Below are 7403 nucleotides of genomic sequence, written 5' to 3' on the forward strand. Positions count from 1 at the left end.
CTGCTGGTATCGCTCACTGTACTTGAAAAAGTGGAGAGGATAAATCGTGGTGGGAATCGTCCACTGTTTTGATTTGTGGTTGGATAACCTTAGTCGTAATTGTGGTTTCTTTGTGCATTTTGGGAAATTGTCACCATCATGGCAAACATTACTGAAAGAGAAAGAAGAAGGCTTTTGTAACAAGAAGTGTTTTTGAAGCACCATGAACTGGGAGGACGAGCATTCAAGCTGAGACTTGTCCTGCAGTGGAGGTATCGATGCAACGATTACTAATGAAATCAACTCACAAATTTCTACAGGGTTAGATATTCTAAGATCAACAGTGCAAGACCATATGCTGAAGGATTTAAAGTTAAATGTTTTCGTCCAGCCACAGTTATTGAGTTGAGTAACAATGACCTTATTCGATGTGTTTATGTATATTAGTTATTCCTTGAACACTTTGCGAGAGCAAATGATAAAAAGAACGCTATGTTTTCAGACGAGTGTGTGATTTATCAAAGCTCTTGTAACCGAGTATTTTTTTCTGGGAGAAAGACAATGTCCACCATCCAAGTCTTATGTTATGATTTGGGCTGGGATAACAGCTGAACATTTTTGAGATCGATGAGAGGTTGCTTTAAGAATTAATGGCAGAAGGGATCTGATATCACATTTCAGCAAGATTGTGCTCCAGCGCATTTTGCTTTAAATGTCTGCAGATCCTTCAATGAAATTAATCAAATCGCTGGATTGGACGTGGGTCAGAAGAGTTACTGACTACATTGCCTTGGCCAGCAAGAAGCCGTGACCTCACCACACTTGACAATGCACTCTGGGTTTTTGTAAAAGAAGAGATCAACAACAAGCAGCTCCAAGACACTGTTTGATCAGCATTTGAAATGATCCCCCCTGATATGCTGTTGCAGATACAACCAAACATAGAGGCACATGCAGCTGTGCTTTGAACATGGTAGAACTCATACGATGTCTTAGATTCATAGAAGGTAAGTTGCATCTATGCTAATAATATATAACAGGGGTATATATACTTTGTGTTTCAGAATGAATATTGGGAATTTAAAGTTATGTAATATTTATTAAGATTTACTTACATTGATAAATTATATAGAATGAAAGAGCAATTCAGTTTTTCCTATAAGAGTTTAATATGAGCACCATGCATCATGTGGCACTCATCCAGCCAATAGAAGAGTTCATCCCACACTTTAATCAGCAAATCTGAGTAACTGATGAGACAGTTGCTTCAATCTTATGTTTCAAGTCAGGTAGGTCAGCTGGTAACGGTGGCACATATGGCACATATACTTGATTCTGTATAAACCCCCAAAAAAAAATTGCATGGAGTCAGATTGGACAAATCAGGAGGCCATGACAAACAATCCTGTTATCTAGTCCTCAACGACAAATCCAGAGGTTGGGGAGAAACTTTCATTCAACCAATCATATACAGCATTATGCCAGTTAGAAGGCGCACAATCTTGTTGCCAAATAAAGTTCTGTGGTTCGTATTGCTGAACAAAATATATATTTAAGAATGGTATTTATATGATCACAAACATTGTTACATTTTTAAGGTTTTTTTTTATTTAATAATCTGAAAATAAACAACACTAAAACAAAGATTTCCATACTGTAACGTGTTACAATCACTGCAACAGGGAATGTTAACCTCAGAACCCCATGAGACTGTGATGTTAACATTGGAGATGTGTAGTGCTTATGGCAGGTCCAGTCTTTGTGTATTGTTAAGGAGGATAGGTTTTGGTTTGTGAGAGCCTGGCACTAACATCTCTGTTGGCAAATGGTGTCTGTTAGAGATTTCTCCTCCAGTGTAAAAAAAAACTGTATAACAAAATTATTTACATAAAATACTTTTTTTAATTCTTAATTTTTATTTTTACAAAAGATCAAAAGATTACATTTCTGTTTTTTTACTAGGCCTTTTTTGTTCTTTTCCAAGACTAGCTGATGATGATGGTAGACAGATAAATGCTAGTGTACAAACTAGGAAAAAGATAGAAATTTGTAAATGTAATAAATAAATACAATACACGATCAATACAAAATAATTTGTTTTAAGAAATTGTTTAATAAATATTTAAGTATATACCTAGCTACACTTAATTATTTGTTTAAATATTAATGGATTAAACTAATATTCAGAAAATTCAAGTCTGTATGACAAGTATTAATTAAAAAAAATCATCAAAAGACAACCGTTATTTGTGTTAATGAAAATCTTTTAATTTAATATTAAATAAATTGAATAGTTCAGTTTTTTGATAAGATACAAGTATTTTTTTTTATATAATAAATAGTATTTTATAAACTATGGAAATGTTACAGTAATTTTTTCTGTACCAAAAACTAGTCTGAATGAATTATTCATCAGCACCAAAAATCAATAGGCAATTTTTGTATCCTTAAATACATGCTTTTAAAACAGTTGTAAAGCAAAACATTGTATTTTAGGCATAATAAATATTTTATAATTAATGAAAGTCTTCAATGATCAAAATTCTTTTGATAGGAGCAATGTGATTTGACCTAATAGCAAATTAGTGCAATTAAGATGTCTATTAATTTTAAAGTGGAGCAATAAAAATAAAACAATATTTTTAGAAGATTGTTTGATATTTATTAGATTTGTGGGAGAGATATTAAATTGTTTTGAAAGTTGTCTTTTATATTGGTTATACTTATTATCTCCATCTCTACATATGAATTACAATAATTATTATGCTCTATTAGACCTTGTATTTTGCTATCTCCTGAATTCCATGCTTTGATTAACAATTGGAAAAATGTTTGTTACATTAAAACAAATTTCCAGTAAATAGACGAAGATGGCAATTGTCAAAAGCTTAAAGAGATAATAATTTCATATATGTTAAATTAAATATATTTTTTCTTATTCATTTATCAATGTTTTACTTACTAAATTCAAACTAACAGCTCATTTATTTTAGATTAAAAAAATTTAGAAAGTTTAGTTTTGTCAATAAATTGAGATTACCATATTTATTCGAATACTCCAAGAGAAGCAATTCTAATGGTTCCGCTTGTACCTCAGGTGCTTTACAGGTGCATAGTCACTTGGAAGAATGGGACTAATAATGGAAAGCATTAATATACCTCAGAAAAATGCATAAATATATACTCTGGCTTTGCTTATTAGACATTTTAAACAACTGTTTTTTTTCTTTACTTGTCTTAAAAAAGGATAGATTTTTATGAACATCAAATTACAGTGAATATATACTTGCATTAAAACATGCTATTACAAATTTTTTTATATGTATAATATATACTATGTTAATGATTTGTATATGTACTTAAACATTATCCATTACCTGAGGTTTGTTGGAAAAAAATTAACGATGAGGCTGTTAAGTATTGGAAATATAACAACATTAAAATTACTGCACAACTTTTAATTGGCACTGTAATAAGTTGATTGGGTATCTTCAGTGATATTACTGCAGCAAGAACACATAAAGTTAAGGCAACTGTAAAATGTGAAATATAAAATTTTTTTAAATGTTATAAAAATATATATGTGTAGGTTTTGATAAATCAAAATTGTTTAATAAATCAGTTTACAATAACTTTGAGACAAAAGGCATATTTTAGTGAAATTTGGTGAACAGTTTCTTCTACCAATGATTTGTAAAATTTTAAACATAGTTAATCTTTATAGAGAATTGTTCACTTAAGAAAATTGAAGTATTTATGTTAATAATTTAATTTTTTTGAGATTGAATCGTTGTTAGGCTTGGCAGTTTTCATTTGCTACAAAATTCTTCTATTACAAACAAATCATTACTAGATGTAGCTGTTTTTTGTAGAAAAAATAAGTAATAATTTTATATTTAATGACCTGAAAGGTAAAACGACACATCTATTTATTAATTCAATGAAAGGAGAATTAAATGTTTTATGAATTACTGACATGTGTTACACTCATGTATTATTTACCAATCTCTCTCTTCCATTTGTATTTTCTATGTTTGAGTCCTGAACAGATACAGCATTTTTTCATTCATTATAGAATTACATATCATCCATTTTAGTACCTATTATTTGGTATCGGTCCATTGGTTTAAATTCTTTACTAACACTCTTTTACTGCTGTTATTATTTTTATTTTGTTTTACATTTAATATCAACAGTTATAACTTTTGATCTACAGAAAGGCCGGTTTTTTGAATACCTTTTTCAGTACTGATATTTTGTACAAATTTACGTATGTTTATTTTGAAGATGCTCCTCTCTGAGAATAATGAAATGTTGAAGAATCATCAGTTATAGGAATACAGTTTATAGTCATGAAAGTTTAGAGTTTATAGTTTTGAAAGTTTAGATTTATTACATTGGGATGATCATGAAGACCGTTTAGGAGTACCTGTTCACTATGATGAGAAGTGATCATTTAGTAGTAAGTCTTATGGCCATTAGCATTTATATCAAAGAAAGCTACTAATCTCATAGGGGAAGACACCTTAAGCCACCCCTTCTGTTCCTAGCCTATATAGGCTTTACCAGAGATCATCTTCGAAAGCTCGGCTTTTGACATACTCCAGTCTGCCTCAGCCAGGATGTCATCGATGCAAATGATTCTGAAATACCTAGAACATTTTATGGAGTTATATCCTCTAAAGTGAAATTTGTTAAATAAGTAATATCAACAGCCAAAGTCAGTTTTTTGTTTGTATTTATTATTGCTGAACAGAAATATTAGTATAATATTTGCCTTTTCAGATGAATATATAAGCTTGCTTTGTTCTGTAATGTAATAAAAATATGTCATTACTTCTTTTTTTAATAAGGGTTCCTTCTTATGTTGATGTTATTATCTTTAATAGTCGCCTCTTATTAACAAACAGTTTGGAAAAAATTATGTTGTTATTGAATAAAAAATATGGAACGCCGCATTGTTCCCGTAGCCCTGCAGGCTGTGGTATTTGACTATTTGTCTAACCGTATGGCTCTGTTTAAGGATGCGCATCTAGTTGTAGAAAAATCAGTCACCAGGGGAAAACTGCAGGGTTCCATTCTTGGCCCTTTGCTGTGGGACCTTGTATTCGATGGATTTCTGGGATTGACATCCCCAGAATCGGTCACGGTCCAGCCTTTTGCCGATGACTGTCTCCTGTCAGTTCGTGGTAATTCACAACCACAGCTAGAAGACTGGATGCAAGCGGCTTTGTCAACCCCAGAGGACTGGAGGGACATGCAAAATTTAAAGATTTCTGTGCCCTAGACGAAGTATATGCTTCTCAAGGGTGTAGACAAATTATTGTATAGTCGTAACCCACATATTAATTGTAAAGGTTGTGAAATCAGCCGAGTAAGAGTTCATAAGTACCTAGGTGATTTGTTTGATGAGAAGTTGCTGTTTAGCGACCACGTTAGGCAAGTAGCGACGGACGCCGTCTCTGTGATGCACAAGCTTAGGAGGATTGCTCGGGCTGTCATTTGTACATGGTGCACCGAGATGTCTTTGATAGTATGACCTCTTATGCTGCGTCCGTTTGGGCGCATAGGTTGGAAAGAAATCGAGCACTTATTCAAAATTTAAGGAGTTCCCAGTGCAGAGCCTTAATCGTATGGACTGGTGTGTTTAAAACAACCTCCTACGAGGCTACCACCGTATTGGGAAAGGCTCTCCCAATCGATTTGGTGGTGAAAGTTCGGGCGGCCATCTGGAAATTGCGAAGAGGGAGGCAGAGGTATTTGGGATGCGGTTTTGAACGGTCCTGTACCGGTGCGGAACAGTGATCGCAATGCACCGGTTCTAAATTTTGAACAGTTGCCTATCTCCCGCCTGCGAAGGAGGCTTTACAGCCTCGCGATGGAAACATGGCAGCAAGAATGGCACGCTACAAGTAAGGGTAGGTCCTTGTATAGATTTGTACAGGACTTGGGGGGATGGTACGCCTCTAGTTCGTTTTTAAGGGCAATGGGAGCCCAAGTGCTGTCCAACCATGCGAATTTGAACCAATATTTGTTTCGGTTCCACCTGGCTACTGATGAGCTGTGCGTATGCGAGGAGGTCCAATCGGACGAACACATGATGTTCGACTGCCCAGCTCTTGGCAGGGCCAGAACTCAGGCCACCCTGGACCTTAGAGATCAGGGGAAAATTGGCCACTCATAAGTAGCGAGTCAGTGTGGCGTGAGCCGCATTGTCGGATCATGTGGAAGTTCCTTGATGCCGTTGCTTTGTTCTACCGGCATCAGTAGTTTAAGGGATATAAGACTCCTACTGCTAGCCATAGGAAGCTACCCGTGAGAAATAGCTGGTCAAATACAGCTCCAAGCGCTAAAATATGGTGAACAGGCACTTGCTGGCAATCAGCGACCTAGGCGTGGCTGCAAATTGCTGTCCTTGACAGAATAAATTTTAATTTATTGACAGGTCATATATTTTAGTATGTAGACAGGGTGCGCCTATCCATTTTAGTAATATATGACAAGTGAGCGGTGGGAGACGCAACGGGTGGTGCAGAGCACCACGCTTATTCCGCTCACGCAGATAAGCTCTAGGAGCTAATTAGGATATTGGTCGCTAAACCGTTTTGAAGAACAGTAGCCGTTTGTGGTACGGACATTCGGTCTTATGTTTTAGAACGACCGAATGGGGAGGTGGTGGTAGAAATGCCAGAAAAACTAAACACCAACTGACTGAAATGTACTGAAGCTCCATCGTGGTGAAACCATATATTATGATTTTTTGGTAATTTTTAAACTTTATTACAAAGCCGCTTACCAAACATTAATGTGATGTCTCTATCTGAACTTGAGATATAAATGTTTGTATAAAACTAACAAAATGGCGGACAGGGAGAGAACAAACGAAAAATTGCCATTTTTCCTAAGGATATTTTTTTTTTAGTTTTATAAGTAGAATCCGAAAAAGTATATAGCCATCCCACCATTTTAGAAACATTCGGCATAAAGCTTTATGCAGAATTATTAAAATAAAATTTATCTATAATTTTTTTTTTTAATTTTAAGTATTTCTTACTGAAAAATGTTTCATAGAATGATGATTTAATTATACTTTTTGTTAAAAGATAATTAGTTTAATGGCATAATATCCTTTCCATTAATTTTCTATTCAGTGTTTCAAATCTAATCAGGTAAATTAAAATGTTCAACTTATTAAATAACTTTAGAATCCACCTAGTTAAAACACCGTTCATTTTTTTATAAGGGAAATTAACCCAAGTTTCATTATACTTGTTATGATTTCCCATGACTTTACCTCCAAAAAATATTAACTTTATTTTATATTTTCATACATAATAAAAACCAAAAGAAATTTCAACTTTTAAAATAATCAATTATAATGTAATTAAAAATCTAAACATTTTAAAATTTGCTTAAAAAGTAAT

Source organism: Lycorma delicatula, chromosome 6 (assembly GCF_047948215.1).
Source record: "Lycorma delicatula isolate Av1 chromosome 6, ASM4794821v1, whole genome shotgun sequence".
Classification (NCBI taxonomy): Eukaryota; Metazoa; Arthropoda; class Insecta; order Hemiptera; family Fulgoridae; genus Lycorma; species Lycorma delicatula.